Source organism: Panthera uncia, chromosome C2 (assembly GCF_023721935.1).
Source record: "Panthera uncia isolate 11264 chromosome C2, Puncia_PCG_1.0, whole genome shotgun sequence".
Classification (NCBI taxonomy): Eukaryota; Metazoa; Chordata; class Mammalia; order Carnivora; family Felidae; genus Panthera; species Panthera uncia.
In genome coordinates, this window is record NC_064810.1 from 128,204,483 (window position 1) to 128,227,381 (window position 22,899).

Genomic DNA, 22,899 nt, shown 5'->3' on the forward strand with positions numbered 1-22,899 from the left:
ACGTGGAAGACAGATGTGGAAGGAGCTCTCTAGAAGTTTTAGCTAAAAACAGCACTTGGCATTGCTGCCTATATTCCAACGACTAGAACTTAGTCATATGACCACACTGAACTGCCAAGGAGGCTGCAAAATGTGATCCAGTTGGGGCCTAGAAAGAAAAGAAAAAAAATTTTGGGGGACCACCTAGCTGACTCTTCCACTGGAAGATGTTGTTATTGTCCCCATTTTGCTGATGAGAAAACTGAGGCTTGGAAAGATGAAATAACTTGTTTCAATTCACAGAGCTTCCAAGCAACATAGGCAGGATCAAGTCTGTCTAACTCTGGAACCTACACTCTATAGCTGCATTGTCCAGTAAAAGTTTCTGATAGTGGAAACATTTCATATCTGTGTTTTCCAAAAGAGTAGCTAGTACGCACATACAGCCAGAACAATTCTCTCCCAACCTCTCTTCTCTCTTTCCCTTTAGGCTTTCTTCCTATTTTCAGTACCCCCCCCCACCTTAGTATCCCATCCTCTTTTTTCCAGTGAACACCATCCAAAGAGAAAATTCCACTCTTTTATGTGTCAGGCCTTTGCTGCTAATGTGAGCCCTCTTCTGCCCAGTCTTTAATGGTTCCATAGGGGAAGCAATGGGTTTCCTACACATGGGGTCAACAGTAGGTACTTCAATGCCAAGATAATTTTTCATCAGTGAGAATCAGGTCTGATTTCCTTAATATTTGAGAAGAGGGCACACCTTGCTAAAGCAAGTGTTATGGGTTTTGGATTTTTTTAATCCAGGAAACCATATAATCTGGTCTTAGATTTTTAAAAAAATAATCTTGAGAGATAGTGTTTAATGGATATAGAGTCTCCATAGGAAGATGGAAAGGTTCTGGAGACAGATGGTGGTGATGTTTGCACAACGATGCGAACATTTAAAATTGCTAAAATGGCAGATTTTATGTGACATATCTTTTGCCACAATAAAAAGAAATTTATTACAAAAATAACCCTCTTCCTGTTACCATGACTTTGAACTTCCTCTTGTGAAACAACCACTCGATGTTATTGTACTAGGAGCATTTGACATCTGCCTATACCTGGCATACCTTACCTGTGATGACGCTTGCCTCAGCAATCTGGGATGAGACTGTGATGGCTCCTGAGAACTTCCTCATACCCACATTCCTCCCTCTCAGAAACCCTTCTGAGGGTGAGGGGAGAGCCTTCTTTTCGCCACCATTATAAACAAAGAACATAAAAGAGGCAGCGTAACCCAGCCAAACTATTTTGTTGGGACAGTTGTCCCTGGCCATGCTCTGTCTTTGACTAACTCAGAATATGTTTTTGAAGAAATCACCTTTGGAAAACACTTTGAAATTCTGAAGTAAGAACACCAATTGAACACATATCGGTGCCCTGGTGAGATAGTTTAAGGTGCAAAGGGAGCCCTCTTGCCATCCGAGGTGGACATTTCTCCACTAGTGAGAACTCCCATCTCAGTAAATCACAATTACTGTGATGGGAAGAGGTTTCTTCCCATTATTTAACCCATGCATGTCTGCTTCTGCACTAAAACCTAAGACAGCTAAACAGCTACTGAGAGGATGCTTGAATAAAACTAGGAAGCTGGACAAAGCAGCTGAATGATGCAGAGGAAGGAATGTTCTAAGCAGAGAGTCTGAGAACCTGCTGATGGAGCTTTATGGCACACCTCAAACTGATGGGGTCACTGCTCTGTCCCAATAATGCTGTGTGCTGACATCCCTTTCTGCTGGTTATTCTTGTCTACTGCTTGTATTCATTTGTTCACTTACTTGTTTATTAACACGAGCCACTTCACCTTTCATTGCACTGCTTTGTTAATATTGAAGCTGAAAAACTTGCCTCAAGAGCTCAATTTTTATTTTTGCACTTTTGGAAATGTTGTTTTTAAACCTAGCCTTGTCAATAGGAAGTCTTCCACAAACTGAGCTAATATCCCAAGAGGCCTTTGCCTTGAATCAGTTTCTGTAGGATACTCAGCTACTCTGACACATTTTAAACACTAAACAGAAAATTTTTTTTGAGTATTGCAATCTGAAGACATCCTGGGCATTTCTCTCTGGGAAGTCTTTTCAATAGAATCACCAAACAAAACAGTGAGAGACCTATCTCTTAAGAAGGATGGCTTTTATAAGGAGAGAGTCCTTGAGGCCAAGAGAAGTGACCCATTTTTAGGTGCTTGGCAGAATTCCACATTCCCTCCATCTCAGGGAGGGAGGCATCAACATCTCCTCATGGAGATGTTGCCTGTGGGATCCTAGCTGTCTGCAAAGTGCTTGGATTTCCAGAAAAGTGTTGGGGAAAGCCAGGGTTTTGTCTGTGGGGAGCACATGAAATTGATGTCAGGGAACAACAGGTTTGACTGACCTCATAAAAAATGAATTATTCATTCCCTGGGAGCATATAAATCACCTTTTTTCCTGTGACCTTTGATTCATTGGAGAAAGGATACAGATGCTTTTGTGCCATCCCAATAAGTAGAAGAAAGCTACAATGATCATCTTCCCTGCCTCCACCCTAGAGTTAGAAAGAAACAAGCTGGAGACTTCCTCATGATGCCTGCAGAGGCTGCACAGGCTGGGCTACTCCAGCTAGCGTTCCCTGTCACCCGGTGTGGTCTGCAGCTCCTTTGAACTTATACATGAACTCAGCTTTGTCCATGTGCCCCAACTTGATAAGACCTGGAAAAATGGACTCATAAAACAGGTAGATGGAGGCCAATATATTAAATTATAAAACTTTTAATAAAATTTTAATAAATTAATTTAACAAAACCTATAATCCTTGTGTTCCACACAAGGTTCTCCTTCCTTGAAATCTGAACACTTATGAAGCAGAGTTAGCAATTAGAAAGTTACTTGGCGAGCATGGAAAATAATCAAGGCAAAGGCGTATGCAGAGTCTCGAGAGATTCTACTTTGGTTAGCAGTTTGACACAAAGCCCCTCTAGAGAGTCTGATTAACTTAATAGGATATTTGCTTTTAAAATGCATACAATTCTAGGGCTTTGTGAATTCATTAAAGCTGATTTCTGGATTCCAGACCTCTGAGCCGAGCCATGGTGAGTCTGGTCCAAGTATAATTTTCAAAAAGTTAAAAGCATGACTCTCATCCAACTATCAAATGAACATGTGTCAAAGATTTCATTCACTTCATTCATTAATGAGGAAACCAATAATATGATTAAACTGTTCTCCAGGAGCATTTTGAGGAATCGAGTTTACATAGCGTTTTTGTTTAAACAGGAGTAAGATTTCTAGAGATACAATTGGTTAATGTCCTTCACAACAGTAAGTCATAAACTTCAGGGTTATCTTTGCTATCAGACAGAAATCATTGCACCATATACAAGTTTACCAATGTAACTCCACAGAGTCTGAGCTCTTAGTTCATTGATAATAAATAGGAAAATCAAGCAATGGTATATTCATGTAGGAAAACAAATCATCCTTGGGCAGGCCTGTTAAAGCTTCAGCATGCCATTGAAAGAACTTGCAATCATGCTTTTGGATTTATTTCTAGGTTATGGGTAAATTTTCTTAAGAGGCTCAGATAGCTCCTGAGTTCACATTTCTAGAGCCTGATATATGCTTGAAATCCCTAACTGGCCCCCTCATCCCCCTCTCCACCTTTGAATGGCTGGCCTATTCTTAACCTTCAGGTGTCGGCTCAAAACTCAACCACTCAGAGACACCATCCAGGCTTCATTTTTCATACATGCACTCCTCCAGTTAGTCTCCATCTTACCACTTTATCAGTCCCCCTCATGGCACCTACCATCATCTGTAATCATGTTTATTTGTTTACATGGTTACTGTTGGTCTCCTCTGATGAAATGCAAATACCAAGGTTCGAGGGAAAGGAACTGGCCAAATTTACCTCTGTATCCCCAGCCCCTAAAAGAGTGCTTGCATATAGTTGGTGCTTAATAAATATCTACTTAATGGATGGAAGCATGGGTGGAGGGATACGTATATATGCGTGCCCATATATACATTAACCAGATTCTGTGGAAAACATTCTGCCAGGTTTTTGCTATTTTGTTTGCCCTTTTAAAGGCTCTAAGAAAAGCACTCCTATCATCCACTTATTCTTACCCTCACGTATATTGACACTACTGATTAATTTATTAGCGCCATCACATCACTTTTGACCTGTGATGCTTCCTTTTCAAGGCAAGTCTAAATTCATTATGGCTGTTTTCTTATTGTCAGTGTCTTAGAGAACACCCAAATGCAGCCCATTTATCATTATACCACCCCACACACACAGTTTTTCCATTGAATTTAAACACATCTTTCCCTCTACGAGCCGCAGAGTTGCAAGAAGGGGGTGGGGGGAAAGCAAGGAAGAGTCTGGATGAGGAAGAAACCAGCAGGGAATGACTCTCCTTTAGGAGTGAGGGGCTGGAATGAAAGTCATAGAAAGAAGAAACAGTGTCTTGGCCTCACCTGGCTCTCACAGAAGAGCTTTTGGAGGATAAAGGGGCCTAAATTCCTCTCAGGAAAGGAATGGGAAGGAAAGCAGCCTGGTAGACTTACCAAATATCAGGTCTCTTTCATTTCACTGGTATAATTCATGGTCAGGTACATTACTTCCTTCAAACCATCTCTGAAATAGCAGGGACTGAGTCTCTTATTAGGAAGGATGAATGCTGGCTTACCTTTAAGCCATGAGATATTCAATGGAAAAAATCAGGAGGGGGCGGTGGGGTGGGTAAGACAAGCAGGATTCAATTGAGCCCTGCAGTGGCTGAGAAAAGAAAGGGCCATCATCTATATTCTGATCCTTGGAAACTTTTCTATGATTTGCTTCTCTTTTTTTTCCTTCTTTCCTTTTCCCTGGCAATTAAACATCTACCCAAATATTGTTGTTGACCACCTGCATGCCTGGTTGCACTGTCATTTAAAACATTTTATGACAGCCAACCCCTGAAAGAGTAAAATCACTAAATGGACTTGTCAGGAAGCATTACCTCCAGCTCATCTCCCCTGCAGACCAGCTGGCCCTCTTCAGAAGCTCTCTTACAATTCACTCACCCCTGCCACTCCCAGTAATGAAACCGACCCTTAGAGGCATACAATGTACCAAACTGCAGCAGACCTTATGACAGGTCAACATGTGATGGAGAACAATGTTGTCAAACTTGAGCATGCATCAGAATCTCCTGGGGGACTTGTTAAAACACAGAATTCTGGGCCCCATCCCCAGAGTTTTTGATTCAGTAGGTCTGGGGTGGGGCCCGAGAATACACATTTCTCACAACTTCCTAGGGGATGCTGATGCTGCTGGTCCAGAATTCATGTGGAGAATCACTGATATTGAAGTAGTAGTCAAGAGACCCCCTCACCATCATGTTTCCCTCAATTCATGCATCTCCACCTTAAAACTACTCTATATCTGCATCCACTGTTTTCTTCTTTCCAAAACTAACTTATTCATAGGCTCACTTCACTCTAGATCCTCACAGAACTCAAAGGCTCTTCCACAGCTAGTCATTGATACAAGTATTTTAAAGCTAGAAGGAAGCTTTGAGATCATCTGGTCCCTCGATTGGAGTTCCTCAGCTTCAACACTACTGACATTGGAGCCAGATAATTCTTTGCTATAGTGGGCTGTCCCCTGCATTGTAGAACATTTAGCAGCCTCCCTGGCCTGCACCAATTAGATGTCAGTTACATACCCCCAACCCCAAGTTGTGACAACCAAAAATGCCTCCAGGCATTGCCAAATTTCCCCTTGGGGACAAAACTGCCTGTGGTTGAGAACTACTCTAGTCAAATGTATCTTTAATTGCTCCCTCTCTGTTGGGGTTTGAGAGTGAAAATTTATTGCATCCCTTCCTGAGTTTGGTCCAATTGAGAAATAAAGATGGAACTCAAAGCTTGGAGATTAAACTATCACTTCACTGCTGCTAAAGAAAGGAATGCTTCCTCTGGGAGAGGTTTGGGTTGTGACTAACAATAGCTGCGGAAGCCCACAGTTAAGCTTAGGATGGACAGAAAATAACTGTGTAAATACCAGGTGGCACTGCAGTGGCCTAACTATGGCAGTGGTTCTCAACCTTGGACACATACTGGAATCACCTGGGGAGCTTTAAGAATTATTGATTCCTAGACCCCATTTCAGACCAATTAAATAATTTCTGGGTGTGAGGCCAAAACATCAGCAAAGTTGATAGGCTGCCAAAATGATTCTAATGCTCACTCATGCCAAGAACCGCTGCTCAACTCAATAGACTGAGAAGATTGAGCCCCTTGTTGGATTTTCTTATGTGTACCGAGGAGGCAGCCAACTGATACAAGATCTCCCAGTAAGTTTAAGACTTTTTCAGCCAATGAATCTTCAAAATTCTGCTGACGTGTAAGTTATGTAAACTTACTGTAAAGAATAGAAAATATTTACAGGCTTTAGAGAAGGCTCCCTGGGAGAACATAGCATTTCAGAAGCTTGAAAGTGTGTTAAAAAGGCCCAGAATTATGTGATAATAGATCCTGCGCTGCCACATTTTAATATGTTACGGACGAGGCCCCAGGGCAGGGCAAAGCTACTGAAGTAAACAGAACCTTGTGGGCCATGCTAAGGAGTTTAGATTTTTATCCTGAGAGCAGTGGGAGGCACTGAGAGGTTCTATGCAGTAAGGTAACTTGGTCGTGTTTTGAATTCTTGGAATCAGTACTCTGCCTTTTTTGTGGAATTTGGATTGAATGAGGGCCAAGTGGAAGCAGGAGATCTGATTAGAAGTCATAGGAGAAATCCAAGTAAGAGTTACCTACCAGACAGGGATGACCAGAACTTGGTACCAGAGTGGCTATTGGATAGAGAGAGAAGAAGAGGAATGCCTCAAGAATTCATCCCTAATTCCTGGCTTGGTGAAATGGATGGAAATGGCACCATTCCTTAAGATCATACCATCAAAGGAACAGGAATTTTGGGGTGGGAATGATGAGTTTGGTTTTGTACTTGCTAAGTGAGAGGTATGTCTGGGCCATCCAGTGGTCTGTTGGCCCAGAATTATCTCAATTTTAGCACTGAAAGTTCCACATCTCTGGAAACCATCAGTCTTGGGCAAACCAGGACAGTTGGACAATCTGGCAGTTGCCTCTTTGAGTTAGACTCTCAGAAGAGAAAGCTGGGCTGTGGCATAAATGTCAGAGTTGTCAATAAATAGATGGTGTGTGTGTAGGGGGGTGTGCGTGTGCATGCGCGTGTACATATTTGAACGTGCATACAAGTGCACATGTATATGTGACTAGAAGGAAACATACCACATGATAACTGTTAAAAGTGCACCTTTCTTTTTTTTTTTAATTTTAAAATGTTTATTTTTGAGAGAGACAGAGAGAGAGAGAAAGACAGAGAGGCAGAGAGAGCACAAACGGGGGAGGGGCAGAGAGAGACAGAGAGACAGAGGGAGACACAGAATCTGAAGCAGGCTCCAGGCTCGGAGCTGTCAGCACAGAACCCGATGTGGGACTCGAACACACAAACCATAAGATCATGACCTGAGCCAAAGTTGGACACTTAACCAACTGAGCCACCCAGGTGTCCCAAAAGTGTACATTTCTTAGTGGCTAAATAATGAAGCAATTTTTTTTTAACTTTTAATTCTACTTTTTAAATTGTTCCACCATAAGAATGTGTTACTTTTTGCAACAAGGAAAAAGAAAACACTGGTGTAAAATACACAATTTTTAATATCAACACCAGTTTTCTTTTTAGTATTATTATTAGTGTTTCTATTGCTTTTTAGTTATTTTAAAATTCAGAATTGAAATAATTATTTTTCAAAATCCCAGAGTGTTTTCCTGGTGATAGGCAAGCATATCTTATTTTTGTATAGTAACATTATACAAAGTTAGGAAATAGACTGTGGGTCAATTTGGTTTATATCCCCTTAAATTCCAGTGTCTTCTTAGGCGTAAAGTAACCTGGCAATAGAGCAATTGCTTGGTAATACAAAGTGAAACAAACAGAGAAGTTTATTTTATTGGTTTTCTAAAACAAGTTTATCATATACTACATTTCTGCATTGTCCATTCTACAATTACAGCCTTAAGTACACATTAAGCATGTAAAGCAGTAAGTCATTATTATGCACCAACTGTGAGCCAGGCACTATGCGGGGTACTTTCCCACATTCCATCTACTGTAATCCACACAACAAAATTATGACATTAACAAAGATGGAACCTGAAGCTTAAACTGTTGAATAAGCTCCTAAAAATTCACTGACCTTCTAAGGACAGAACCTGAAGCCCAGGTCTGAAGGTTTTCTAAAGCCCCATGGTCCTTCTATGAGGCCACACTATCTTCCTTAGATATACTATGGTGATTGTTGTGCAAAATCATGATGATCCCTTGGGGGATCAGTTTCAATCATTGTCCCCAAGGCAGAAGAAAAACCAAATGGAATATTTATTTATCCATCATCCTCTGTTATTGAAAGATGAGGGAAGAGGAGAAATGCCAAGGACATTCCTTAATATCACCCATCAGCCAGGAAACAAGAACCTCAAGGATTTTTGTAAGCTTGTTATAAAATCCAGAGAGTTCCATAGTATTTTAAATCTCTTGGGAGTACCCTGTACAGGCAGAAAGGAGATGATATCTTAATAGTTTTTTCTTGCTTTTCTTAATTCAAAATCGGAGATGATAAAATCTCTCTTTTACTTTTCTGCCTACCTCATAGGTACTGTATCTATTTCCAAATACTCCCCAACATTTCCCCATTAGAACTTCATCTAGGAGGTAGACAGGGCAAGAATTGTTATTTCCATTTTATGGATGAAGAAACTAAGACATAGATTAAGTAATTTGCACAGGATATCAAAGAAGAGGAGCTGAGAAATTATTTTCTCCTCTGTATCAATCAGGATTCTGGCAGAGCATTTAATGAAGGACTATCACAGATGTAAAACAAGAGATGGTAAAGTGCCCAGCAACTAACAGTAGCAGGAAGCTTTTACCACCCCAGGTCTAAAAGGAAAAGGAGAGGGAGTTATGTTACTGGAGAGCTAAAGTAGGTCCCCCCCTGCCCCCCACCCCCCACCCCTGCTTCCCCTAGGAGCTGTGGCTATAAAGGAACATAGGTAACTGTGGAAACCTCAGTGTGGCAGGGAAGCAGCAGAGGTAAATACCCTGAGGCTCCCCTCTCCTGCTGGTGTTTCTCCTAAAAGGAAGTCAGCCCTTAACTAAGCTTTCTGTTGGGTTTCTATTAATGCTGTTCACACTCTCCTGAATGCTTTACTTCAGCACTGATACTTTGTATGGCCTGTCTCTCTTTAGTGACAACAGTGGGTTCTGGGTGTAGTTGTTTCTTACACATGAGAAGGAGTCTGTATGAGAACCATCTGCCAGGGCCATAAAGATATTGGACTGGAGAGCTCAAACTGTATCAATGGAGCTTGGAATTCTGGGAGGCAGTCTGATATGGCCTCTCTTTTCATTTTACTGTGATGTGCTAAATTGGAACAGCATGCCAAAAACTGCTGCTTTTTAAAAGCAAAGCAATTTTCCACCTGGGCATTAGCCATCCTATCAGCTGTTGTCCCTGTGTTTCCAGGTTTCAGGCCTTGCAAACCTATCACCAGTCAAACCCAGGAGCATAGAGTAAAGTGGGAAAATTTTTGGTTTCCATACTTGTCTATCTGGTTGTCATTTCCTTCTAGTGAGAAAGGACTTTTACAAAAAATAGAAAAGCATCAGACAACCTGAAATTGGCTTCTGGCTCTTCCACCCACTTACAGGTGATCAGACCTCCTTGGATTTGTCCCAGAGCTTATTACCAATCTGTCTGAGCTTTGCTTTCATCAGTAGTTAAGTGGAAATAATAGTGCTTGCCCTTATTTCATAGGATTGCTTCATTCATTCATTCACCAAATCTTAGATTATTAAGAACAAATCTTAATAATCCACATTAACTAATGTCATCAAGGGGAAAACCTAGATCTTTCAGAACCATCTCAATTTCAATTATTTAAACCATTTATTCCTTAAAAGTGATAACTATTTGCTGAATATCCTTTAAGTAGCAACTTCCTTAACTACAGTAAATATATAATCATTCATTCAGCCATGTATAAATCTCTATTTAAGACCTACTCTCTGTGAAGCACCATGTTAGTTTCTGGAGGTACAAAGATGAATGTGTCCACTGTCAGGACATTCAAAGTGTAATGGGGAAGCCTGATGTCAATGCATAAGCAGAGGGATGTTTTTTAAAGAGCAGAAATACCAAGGAAAGAAAAATCCATAGGGCACCCAATCTGGGGTATGAGAGAAGAAAAGATTAGGTTAGATTTGTATCTCTAATAGTTAATCTGGCTCCATGGACTTGAATGAGTGGGGAAGAAAGCAGTTTAGGTGCTACTATGGTGTCCAAACCAGAGATAATAAGGCCCTGAAGTGCAGTGTCATTGAGGGTAAGAGAACAAAGGAGTTATTTGGAGACCTATTTTGGCAACGCATTTGCATACCTAGATACCAAATGGGAAAGGGGAGAAGAGAAATGGAGGAATCGAGATTCCTCTCCAATATCTAGCTAGTGTAATCTTATTAATTCCTTTCATCAGCCAGCCCTGCAGGGTTGGTATTGTTTTTGTCATTTCGCTCAGAGAGCCTCAAGATCAAGCCTCTCCTAAGCTCAGGGCCAAGATTCAAACCCAAACCAGCCTGACTCCAAAGCCCCTGCTTTTCTACTCCAAAGCAAGCCTCTTCCAGGATCTTCATATTAGTCTGACCACATGCCCCTCTTCTTTGATCCAAAAACCCACTCCCTGAACCATCAGATGGGACAAGGGAAGGAAGGAACATGGCAGGACTGAAGATGGCGGAGGGCAGGCAAAGGGTGGGGCTGACAACCAGATTTCCCTTCCCTCGAGCATCAGCATCCCTTTCCCCCACCCGTCCGCCCCCCACTCTCCTCTACCAGTAGGCGCATGATTCTCAGGGTTCACCAGGTAACCTGATCCTCTCTGTAGGAATTAGCATGGGCAGTTTCTGCAGTGATTGCTGGCAGGCAGATTTGCTGGGATTGTTCATGGCATTTCCAGGTTTGGGAGGTATCTGATGTGCTCCAAAGGGAACAACTTAAGGGATGAGAATCCAGGAACTCCAGTTTGCTGTTTGCTTACCAGGATTCCCAGGCTCCATCCTTCACTCTAACCATCATTTGCAGCACAGAACTTTCTGTCTGGCCAAAGGAGTATCTAGACAGTGGAAGGGAGCTATTTACCCCTCTGAATTTCCTCTGGATTTGCACAACAGTTGTAAGACAGCTGCAGGTAGAGTAGAAAACTCCTCTTCCCCCATCTTTTCTGAGGCTGTGCTCTGACTTCAGCTAGTGGTTCAGATGACAGAATGGTGCCACCTGAAGCTCTGCATCATCAGTGATTTCCAAGGATATTCTCTAGCCACCATGGAGCCCAGAGATTGTATCTAGCTCTCTTCACTGGCTTTCCAGGCCTTTCCTCATCCTGACGTGTTAGCATATCTCCTCCTTTTCAACTTATCTATTTATTGCTGCACCAAATTGCCAAGGAAAATTTCAAAGAATCTAATGGCCTAGATTTGAGATGGTTTCCTAACACTGGATACATTGTGACTGCCCTCAGCAGGACTCACTCTCTGAATTTAGCCCTGTGACATTAGTTGGACCTTGGAGACATAGGAGAGGTTTTATGAGGAAGTTTACCAAGGACAGAATTTGACCTCAGGAGTTTTTCTGTTGTCATAATACGTAGGAGAAAGAATTTTCTTACAATAGGTGGTTTCAGTTAAATCAATAAAATTACCTAAAGCAAATTCTATTTTCCAGTTGATTCCATTTTGTAATAAGAAATATATAGGGAGGGAGCACCTGGGTGGCTTAGGTGGTTAAGCATCGACTCTTAATTAGGGCTCAGGTCATGATCTCATGGTTCGTGAGTTCAAGCCCTGCGTTAGGCTCTGTGTTGACAGTGCAGAGCTTGCTTGGGATTCCCTCTCTCCCTCTCTCTCTGCCCTTCCTCTGCTCGCACTCTCTCCCTTTCAAAATAAATAAATTAATTAATTTTTTAAAAAGAAAAGAAAAAGAAGTATATAGAGAGGGCCACCTTGGTGGCTCAGTTGGATGAGCAGCTGACTCTTGATTTTGGCTCAGGTCATGGTCCCAGAGTCATGAGATTGAGCCCTGTGTCAGGCTTCATGCTGAGCATGAAGCCTGCTTGGGATTTTCTCAGTCTCTCTGTCTCTGTCTCTCTCTCTCCCCCCCTCCTTCCCTCCCTGCCTCCCTCCCTCTCCCTCGATTATACTCTCTCTCTAAATAAAACAAGCAAACAAACAAACAAACAAACAAACATAGGGTGGGGAATTGTATGTTTTGAGAGAAATGTAACCCAAACCTTTCAGTATCCTAGTCTGGTATGCAGTGAAAGGTTTTCTATTATTTTCCTTCTGTTTGTATATAGTTTGTTACCTTTTTTCAGCAAAGTTTGTGTCCTTAGTGAATCACAAAGAGTGAGATTCTGGCAGCTTTCTGTACAAAGTAACCTCTGCATTAGAAATTGGATACTCTGCTGCTGTTGTAAAAAAAGGTTTTTCATGGACAGTTTCTTCAGCTTCCTGAGTCTTTCTCCAAGGTCAAGGTCTGAGTTCTACTCACAATTCTGAAACTCTTCTGTGTGACTTTGGATAAATAACCTTCCTGTACTTAAATTGCTTTATCTACAAAACAAAGATGGTAATGCACGCCTCCACTCACTTCTCAATGACATTTTTTGAGTCAATGAGAAAGTACGGAAAGCAATTTGGGTTGCTCTAAGGGACCTGCTATTTTAGAAATGCCTTCTTAGCAGTCAGGGCCACACAGGGCAGCCAGACATATGCCACCAAGTCTTTGAATGTTGAGACTTCAAAGAAAGAAAAATCAACTATTGCTTACTTTATCAAGACTCTACATTTGAAATTTTGGATCTTGTTAAATTTATATGACAAGGTAAGATACTTCTCTGGACCTCTGACATTAAATAGTCCCTGCCTCATAGCTCTGCAGTAGGAATTAAAGGAGGAAGTGCACACAACACACTCAGCATATAATGAGTCGTCAAGAAGCATGGGCTAAGTTACCTGTATTAGATGTTATGAAATATCATTTATTCAGAAGGTTTATTGGCCAGGAACCCAATGAAATTAAATGTACATGAGGTACTAGCCAGTCCTATAGAGTGCCAGGATTTACAAGAAAAAAATGGCTAAAGCAAAAAAAAAAAAATGTGGACATACTATCATAATTAGTAACCAAGAGGCCTCTAGCATAGGTAACCCTAGCCCTTAATGTTGAAGGCCTGGTCTCATTTCAGGATAGTTGCAAAGTTAGTTTGGACATTGAAGATTGATTGTAGATGGATAGTGGATGGATGGCAAAAACAGAAAAGTAATTTAAGCTATCTTGTGTCCTTTAAGTTTGGAGAACTTCTCCCCAGCACGATTTCAGTCTTTTGGCTTTTTCCTGTTTCCTTTCTGGGCAGTGATGATTTGGTATTTCCAGGATATCTCTTGGCAATTGATTCCTAGTCCCAGTTCATCAGAGGCTTTTTGTTAGGACAACATCACTCGAGGCCTCTTCCTCCTTACCTGAAAACTTTTTTATTGAGATGCAGCTAAATTATCTAAAGCTAGAATAGTTGCTTGCTGTTTCTTTGCTTCTGTCCATTACTGGACAATCATTGAAACTTTATACTGTGCCCACCTTTTCTTCACCTTCCTTGATTATGCACCTCCTATATTCCTGCTAATTTTATCTAGAGTCCATAGCATCCTTGGACCTTTTCATTCTCCTGAGGCCCAGAGGATGGTACGACTTGCTTCGGGCCTCATATATTCAATCAGTGGGCTGAAACAAGAAACAACGTCTTCTAACTTCTCATTCTGGAATCTTTTCATTTCCTCTGTAGATGGCCTCTTCTACCAAAAACAGAAATGTGATTCACATTTCCACATGGACATGGAAAATGGCCCACCCTGTAAAGAGCCATTAGCAAGCACTTAAACTAGTGTTTCTCAAAGTGTGGTCCTCTAACCAGTAGCAATAGCATCACTGAGGAACTTGTTAGGGATGGAAAACCTCAGACTCTACCCAAGACTTACTGAAGCAGAAATTTAGACCCCACATGTGATTCTGATGTATGTTCAAATGTAAGACCCTCCGGTACAGGCTATGCCAAAATCATATACCTTGATTGTATATGGCCATTAAATGACCACTGATGCATGAAAGTGTGTTTGGATTCCACATATAGGTTTGAATTTCAAGTCTGTTCTTTTACCCAGAAGACAAGGTAAACTAATACTTTAGAAGATCCAAGGTTTTGCTGAAATTAACAGAAGTGTTATCAGGGCCCTGTGGGATCACAGACCTACCTGAAAAAAGCAGGATTCAGTTATTTCTCTGGATGGAGCTTATACTTGGTATAGTTCAATTCAACACACATACTAAATCTCTCTCTAGTCTTACACTAGGTTGCTTTACCCATATATTTTACCTTCCTGGTCTCTGAAGACATTTGAGTTTGCTACCCAGCCTAAACCTTATTTCCTTTTTATGCAGGGTATTAGATAGATGTGTCAACTAGCGCTGTCACATAGAACTTTCTGTGATGTTCTATTCTGTGTTCAATAGTATATTCAATATGAGTGCTGTCCAATAGGGTACCCACTAGCCATGTGTAGCTACTGAGCACTTAAAATGTGGTTTGGGGCAATAGAGGAACTGAGTTTTTAATTTTATTTAATTTTAATGAATTTACATCTAAATAGCCACATGTGGGTAGTAGCTAACCTACTGGACAGTGTAAGTCTGGATATGTCAATCTAATATCTCACACAATAATTGATTAAATAGAAAGTGATTATAGGGGCACCTGGGTGGCTCAGTCAGTTAAGCATCTGACGTTGGCTCAGGTCATGATCTCAGGGCTCGTGGGTTTGAGCCCCACATCGGGCTCTGTGCTGACAGCTCAGAGCCTGTAGCTTGCTTCCGATTCTGTGTCTCCCTCTGTCTCTGCCCCTCCCCTGCTCATGCTCTGTCTCTGTCTCTCTCTCTCTCTCTGTCTCTCTGTCTCTCTTTCTCTGTCTCTCTCTCTCAAAAATAAATAAATATTAAAATTTTTTTTAAAAAACAAAGGTGATTGTACATATTACAAAACTACTTAGAAAACTTACAAAGTAATCATCTACAATACCCTTTTTAAAAATTGGTGGGCCACTTCTAGGGCCGGTCCAAAAGTGATTATGTCTAAACCATGTATTAGGACAGTTTGGCAAAGTTAGGAACCTTCTATTCATGATGGGGACTAAATAATCCTAGGACCAGCAGGCTTTCTGGACTTTGCAACTTCAGTTCTTTGATAATCTATTTTAAATGGGGAAATGTTGCAAGATCCAAGTTTGAAATAAATCATAGAATGTGCAACTGATAGTTCTTCATCAGAAATTATACAAAAGTGTTTTAAAAATCTAAATTTGTTTTTGTTCCTGAGTGATGTCACCCAGTAAAAAGCTATCATTTTGGGGGCATCTGGGTGGCTCAGTCAGTTAAGCATCCAATTTCAACCCAGGTCATGATCTCGCAGTTCATGAGTTTGAGCCTCGCATCAGGCTCTGTGCTGATAGCTCAGAGCCTGGAGCCTGCTTCAGATTCTGTGTCTCCCTTTCTTTCTGCTCCTCCCCTGCTTGCATTTTCTCTCTCTCTCTCTCTCTCTCTCTCTCTCTCTCTCTCTCTCTTAAAAATAAACATTAAAAAATTTTAAATAAATTAAAATAAATAAAAAGCTACCATTATCAAGTTTTACAAAAGGTTAGATATCAATAAAAGAATTTGAAGTTTAAAAGTTCATATGTGACTGCATCTGAGTACCATTTGATGTCTTGTCAAGTTGATGTTTCCAGATATATTTTTTTAAATTTTTAGTGTTTATTTATTTTTGAGAGAGAGAGAGAGAGAGAGAGAGAGAGAGAGAGAAAACATGATCGGGGGAGGGGCAGAGAGAAAGGTAGACACAGAATCTGAAGCAGTCTCCAGGCCCTGAGCTGTCAGCGCAGAGACTGATGCGGGGTCAAACTCATAAACTGCGAGATCATGACCTGGGCTGAAGTTGGGCGCTTAACCAACTGAGCCACCCAGGCACCCCTGTTGCCAGATATTTTTTAGTGTTTGGAAATTTCCTGTCCCAAGAGAAATACCACCCACTTCCTTCATTTTCCACTCAGGATGATTTCGGTTTATGAAGTAATGATATAAAACCAAGAAATAGCCTTTCTTAAAACAGCTGGAAATTCTTTATTTTTTTATATGAAATTTATTGTCAAATTGGTTTCCATACAATACCCAATGCTCATCCCAACAGGTGCCCTCCTCAGTACCCATCACACACCCTCCCCTCCCTTTCACCCTCCATTAACCTTCAGATTGTTCTCAGTGTTTAAGAGTCTTTTATGGTTTGGCTCCCTCCCTCTCTAACTTTTTTTTTTCCTTCCCCTCCCCCATGGTCTTCTGTTAAGTTTCTCGGGATCCACATAAGAGTGAAAACATATGGTATCTGTCTTTCTCTGTATGACTTATTTCACTTAGCATCACACTCTCCAGTTCCATCCACGTTGCTACAAAGGGCCATATTTCATTCTTTCTTTTTTTTTTTTTTAATTTTTTTTTTCAACGTTTTTTATTTATTTTTGGGACAGAGAGAGACAGAGCATGAACGGGGGAGGGGCAGAGAGAGAGGGAGACACAGAATCGGAAACAGGCTCCAGGCTCCGAGCCATCAGCCCAGAGCCTGACGCGGGGGCTCGAACTCACGGACCGCGAGATCGTGACCTGGCTGAAGCCGGACGCTTAACCGACTGCGCCACCCAGGCGCCCCCATATTTCATTCTTTCTCATTGCCACGTAGTACTCCATTGTGTATATAAGCCACAACTTCTTTATCCATTCATCAGTTGATGGACATTTAGTTTCTTTCCATAATTTGGCTATTGTTGAGAGTGCTGCTATAAACATTGGGGTACAAGTGCCCCTATGCATCAGCACTCCTGTATCCCTTGGGTAAATTCCTAGCAGTGCTATTGCTGGGTCATAGGGTAGATCTATTTTTAATTTTTTGAGGAACGTCCACACTGTTTTCCAGAGCACCTGCACCAGTTTGCATTCCCACCAACAGTGCAAGAGGGTTCCCGTTTCTCCACATCCTCTCCAGCATCTATAGTCTCCTGATTTGTTCATTTTAGCCACTCTGACTGGCGTGAGGTGGTATCTCAATGTGGTTTTGATTTGAAATTCTTTAAACTTTAGTTTCTCACTTGAATTCAGAAAGAGAATTGATTCAACTTTACCTTCTTATTCTCTAATCTCTCTAATCTATATTTTCTAATAAGGGATCGTCAGGCTCACGAACAATATTGAAGGTCAGAGTAGGTTTATGATAGAAGTAATCATATTTACCCAATCTGAAACATTCACCTCAAGAATGGAGATGAGCAAGTAAGAACTATGACATTATTGAATATTACTAGCCCCCTAACTAGAGACCCAGGTTTAATTGTCCCTAGAATTGCTTTGCTAGCTGAAGTTCAGCCAGATTAGGTTGGGATAATAAGTGAGTTTGATTACTTACTTTCTTCATTGGTTCTGACAGCTTTACCTAGGGAAATGATCCAAAGTGAAGCACTCTTTCTAGTCTGGATTTCCTATGTATAAAGTCTTGGTAAAACATTTGCCAATCTTGGCATTTGTATCTTTTAAACTTATTAAGTCAGTTAATGGATGCTCAGAGTATGCAAAGTTCAGGAGATTATTAAGTGCATTTCCAATACCTGAGGGATAAATAAGCTTGTTGGTAGGGAGGATACATTGTTATACCTCTCAAAAAGCAAGATCAAGAATAGGAGGAATATATTGTTACTAAATTTATCAAGGGTTGTGGTATAACCTCCAACATTAATTGAGGTCCATGTGGCTAACCATAACAATCCCCAAAGATATCTGAGACCTTAAACATGTGCAAATTTTTACCCTCACAGTTATTCTATATATATATCATCAGGGATTTTATATTTACAGATGAAATGTTTAACATAGATTGTTCATGGTAACATGAACAATATAACAGTCTACATAATGGAATCCTCTTTACCCTTTAAAAATAATATAATTTCAGGGCGCCTAGCTGTCTCAGTTGGTTAAGCGTCCAACTTTGGCTCAGGTCATGATCTCACAGTCTGTAAGTTCGAGCCCTGCGTCGGGCTCTGTACTGACAGCTCAGAGCCTGGATCCTGCTTCAGATTCTGTGTTTTCCTCTCTCTCTCTGCCCCTCCCCTGCTCATGCTCTGTCACTTTCTGCCTCAAAAATAAATAAAACATTAAAAAAATTAAAATAAATAAAATAAAATAAAAATAATATAATTTCTAGATAGGGTATTTGGGGTGGTGGGTGGAGGGGGAAGGGTAGAGGTTAAACCAAAATCATTTGCAATTTTTTTTCCTTCCTCCTACTTTCTTTTGGTTTCTTCTCTTTTTTTTTTTTTTTAATTTATTATTTTTTTGGTACATTTAAGTTGAACATTTGGCTTGTCAGGCTTTTAAAATTTTTATTTACTTTTAAGGGGTGCCTGGGTGACTTAGTTGAATATCCGACTTTGGCTCAGGTCATGATCTCACAGCTCGTGAGTTCAAGCCCCACGTCGGGCTCTGTGGTGACAGCTCGGAGCCTGGAGCCTTCTTTGGATTCTGTGTCTCCCTCTCTCTCTGCCCCTAACCCACTCGCATTCTGTCTCTGTCTCTCTCAAAAGTAAATAAACATGAAAAAATTTACTTTTTAATTCAAGTATAATTAACATTCAGTGCTCTATTAGTTTCAAGTATACAATATAATGACTCAACAATTCTATACAGTTTTTAGTCTTTCTTCATTAATAATATAAACATCCAGGGCTTTAACTTTTTATTGAAGGGTCATTTTAACCACAATGTACAAATTCTGATATTTAGTGTCTTCATTGTCATCTAGTTCCAACTTACATTCAATTTCCATTATTATTTCTTTTGTTATGATACTTAGATTAGTGAAGTTTTTTAAATTAGAAATATGTTTAGATGTAGTTGTTTTTTATAATTAATTTTTAACTTAGTAGCAGTTACAGAACATGATCTGTCTTATATTGTCTCTTTGACTTTTTTGAGGTTCACCTTAGGGTCTAGGCTTAGCCGGAAGTCAGTTTTCATAAATATTTCATATGCACTGAGAATAATATGTTCCCCCCACATTAGAATGGATTCCTATGGGAGGGTGGGTTGGTAGTGGGGAGGTGAATGAAATTGCTACAGAGGGGTAAGGGTGGAAACAAAGAGACCAGTTAAGAGGATATTGCAGTAATTTAGGCAGGAAATGATGACACGGATCAGGGAGATAGTAGTGGAAGTGATGAAATAGAATTGGATTATGGATATATTTTTAAAGTAAAACCAACATAATTTCCTAAAGGATTGAATGTGAAGTGTGGGAGAGAAGCCTTGCCCGAGCAACTGGAAGAGAGGGATGTCATTAACTGAGCTGGGGAGGAACACAGGTAGAGCAAGTTGGGGTAGGAGACTCGAATGGGGATATGTGTTAGAAACCCAAATGGAGAGGTGGAGTAGGCAAGGGAAAGGTTTGAACTGAAGGTGTAAGCTTGGGATATAAATTTGGGAATTTGGGGATTTACTGGTGGTTTTTAAAGCCATAAAAATCCATGAGTCACCTAAGGCATTGGTTCTTAACTAGGGGTAACTAGGGTGAGTGCTACTGGCATCTAGTGGGTAGAGCCCAAGGATGCTGCTCAGCATCCTATAATGCACAGACTTGTTCCATCACAGCCAAGAAGTATCTGGTTTAAAATATCAATAGTGCTAAGATTGATAAAAACCTGACCTAGGTCACCAGGATAGCTAGAGAAGAGTACATACTCAAGGACTTAGCTCTGGGGCACTCTTTATTTACTAGGAGTTCAAGGAGACATGGAGAAACAGTCAAAGGAATCTGAGGGTGTATGTCTAGTGACATTGGAAGGAAACCAAGAGAGGATCATGTACTAAAAAGCCAAGTATAGAAAGTCTATGGAGGAAGAGAGAGTGATAGGCTATGTCACATGCTGTAGGTAGGTCAAGAAAGATAGGACTGAAGACTGATCATTGGAATTTGCCTTGTGGGGTCATTGTCAAGGCCCCCATGTTGATAAGAGCAGTTTTAGCAGAATACTGTTGGCAAAAGGTCACTGAGTGGCCTGAGGCAAAGTACTTGGCCTCTCTAAGTTTTAGTTTCCTCACTCATAAGATGAAGATAATAATCTGCTTTATAGAGTTGCATGAGATAACGTGGACCATGTGTGTAAAGCCCCTATCACAGAACTGGCACGGAGTAGGCACTCATATAATGTAAGGTCTCATTTCACGACTCTTTCATTCATTTCCAACTTCTCTCCTCCTGTACTCCTCCCCACAAACACAAACCTACTGCTGCAATTCTTTATCACATTCTAGGTACTATTTAGTATTATAGGAGGCAACTCCTTCATTACAATGCACTTGATGTTGGACAGCATATCTGAATTATCCCTTAGTATGAACTGAAGAAAAAGAAATGTGTTAACAATTTGAGTTTTTTCTGTATTAGATGATAGATTGGACTGGGAGAGAGAGAATAGCAATTTAAAAACATACAGAATTATAAAGTAATTTCTCATGAAGTTAAACATTGTATTATTAAGTTGCATTATGTATTGTCTTTCTACAGTCTTGGAACTGTGAAAACCTAAAACAGTAGCCCCATTTTCTGGGTTTATTATAACTCTGCATATATTCCCTACATAAAACTCTTGTATTCCAAACTCTCAGTTAAAGCCAGAATCCTCAGAGAGCCATGTGAAAGGTTAGAGATCGTTGAAAATCTAGAGAGGTGGAAATTCACTCTTTAAAACCTTTTACTCCAGAATCTCCCACTGATACTGTATTCTTTAGGGACTCAGTTCAATGATTATATATTACTCTACTGATTGCATAGTAACTTTATAAAAATGAATTTAATTTCAAAAGGTCAAAGGTAATCAAATTGTGGGAAAAAGCTGTCTAAAAACATGTCATTCTGCATTCAATTCTAATTTCCACAGAACTGGGGGTCCTGGAAGTTCATCCAAGTAATGAGATTTTGTACTAATTCCTCAGTCACACTCAGTGAGCTCTCAGTCCAAGTGGCTCCTGACTGCTGTAAAAGCTCAGAAATCCAAAGAGGAAATCTCCATGATTTAGAACTTCTGGATGCCCTGACTCAGTCCCAAATGACTTTCAGGCAGTCTGATGCTCACATCTACCAAGTCCTCAAAGAGAGATTTCATTTATCTCCATACCTCTGCATCTCCTATATTTCACCAAGTCTAAGACACACATTTTGTGCAAATTCTTATGTGTCAGAAATCAGATCACATCACATAATCAATGGCATGTTACTATAGCCATTGGTCAATGCTGTCTAAAAGAATACTTCATGATAATGGAAATGTTTTATATCTGTTCTGCCCAATACAGGCACCACAAGCCACATGGCTCTTGTGCTCTTGAAATGTGGCTGGTACAACTAAAGAAGTGATTTTTGCCATTTGATTTAATTTTCATTGTCCTGAATGTAAATACCCATATGTGGCTTGTGGCTACCACACTGGACAGCAGGTATACGTTGAATTCTTCCAGAAAGGATTTGCATTTGTTTCTTCCACTCACTTGAGGAATGACCAGCTTGAGACTCCTTTAAATTAACTTCTCTTCTTCAGGCTTCTTTGGACTACTCTGGTAGTATGATTTCAGACTATATAGACCTGAGTGAATATCAGCTTTGGCTCAAGTTCTCAGAAGAGTTTTTTCTTCCTCAACCAGTGGCAAGATTGAGATATGTAAATGTTCCTGCTGTCCCTTCCTGCATGATGTTTTTTTTTTTCTCTCATTTGCTCTTACTCTCAGGGGTAACCCTATGGAGTCACAGCATTATGCAGAAGTTTCCTATTAAACTCTTCATCTTGGATAAAGAGAAAAACCAAAAATAATTATGCTCCCTTCAATCAGTAATAACTTAGATCCAGTGATATATGGTAATGTAATTGCTGATGGATAATAAAGTTTAATAAATGTTTGTTGAAAAAAAGAATGGAGGGAAGGCCAAATAGGGCCATACAGTTTCCATGTTTGTTTTCAACTAATGGTCCTATGACCCTTTAGAAGTTTTGGGGGAGGCTGTTGGAGGATTGTTAAATGCATGCTAACTTTTGTTTGAATGGAAAAGGAGAGGAACTGGAAAGGAAATCTACATATGAGACCCTGGTAGGGTGCAGGGGGAAAGAAAGTTTTAATAATTAGTGTAGTAGTCAGAGTCCTGGCAGGAAAGAGGTGCCAAGCCATAGATGGATGGAACAGCATCCTTTGGCCTGGCTTTTTGAACTGGGCTAGAGTCTTGTTGCCTAGGTGAGACCAGAAGCTAGACACTGTTTCGTGAGCATCTTTATGAGCTTCTGTGCACAAGTGCAGCTTTGGGGTTCAGGTAACAATGCAGGACATGAGCAGAGGATCCTTGTCTTTACTTCTACAAAACTCAGTCCTAGTCAGGACCCCCACATCTTGCAACTTTGAGGCGACTTTCTTACGTGCAGGTGTCATCCTGGACACCAATGGCAGCTACAATCATGAGGCATCCTTAAGTAGCTAAGGAGAGACTAAGAAAAGTGTGCCCATAGTAATGAAACTGGACATGTTCATTTCTGAGTACAATTGGCGACTCTCTAAGATACTTGAGATATAAAGGTGACTCTGGAAATCTG

At 40.5% G+C, this 22,899-nt stretch overlaps 1 protein-coding gene across 1 annotated transcript in view; it reads left to right on the plus strand.

Annotated features, from left to right (window-relative positions):
- The window catches only part of CPNE4 (copine 4), a 132,579-nt gene that overhangs the window by 29,620 nt on the left and 80,060 nt on the right, over positions 1 to 22,899 (plus strand). The window lies entirely within an intron of this gene.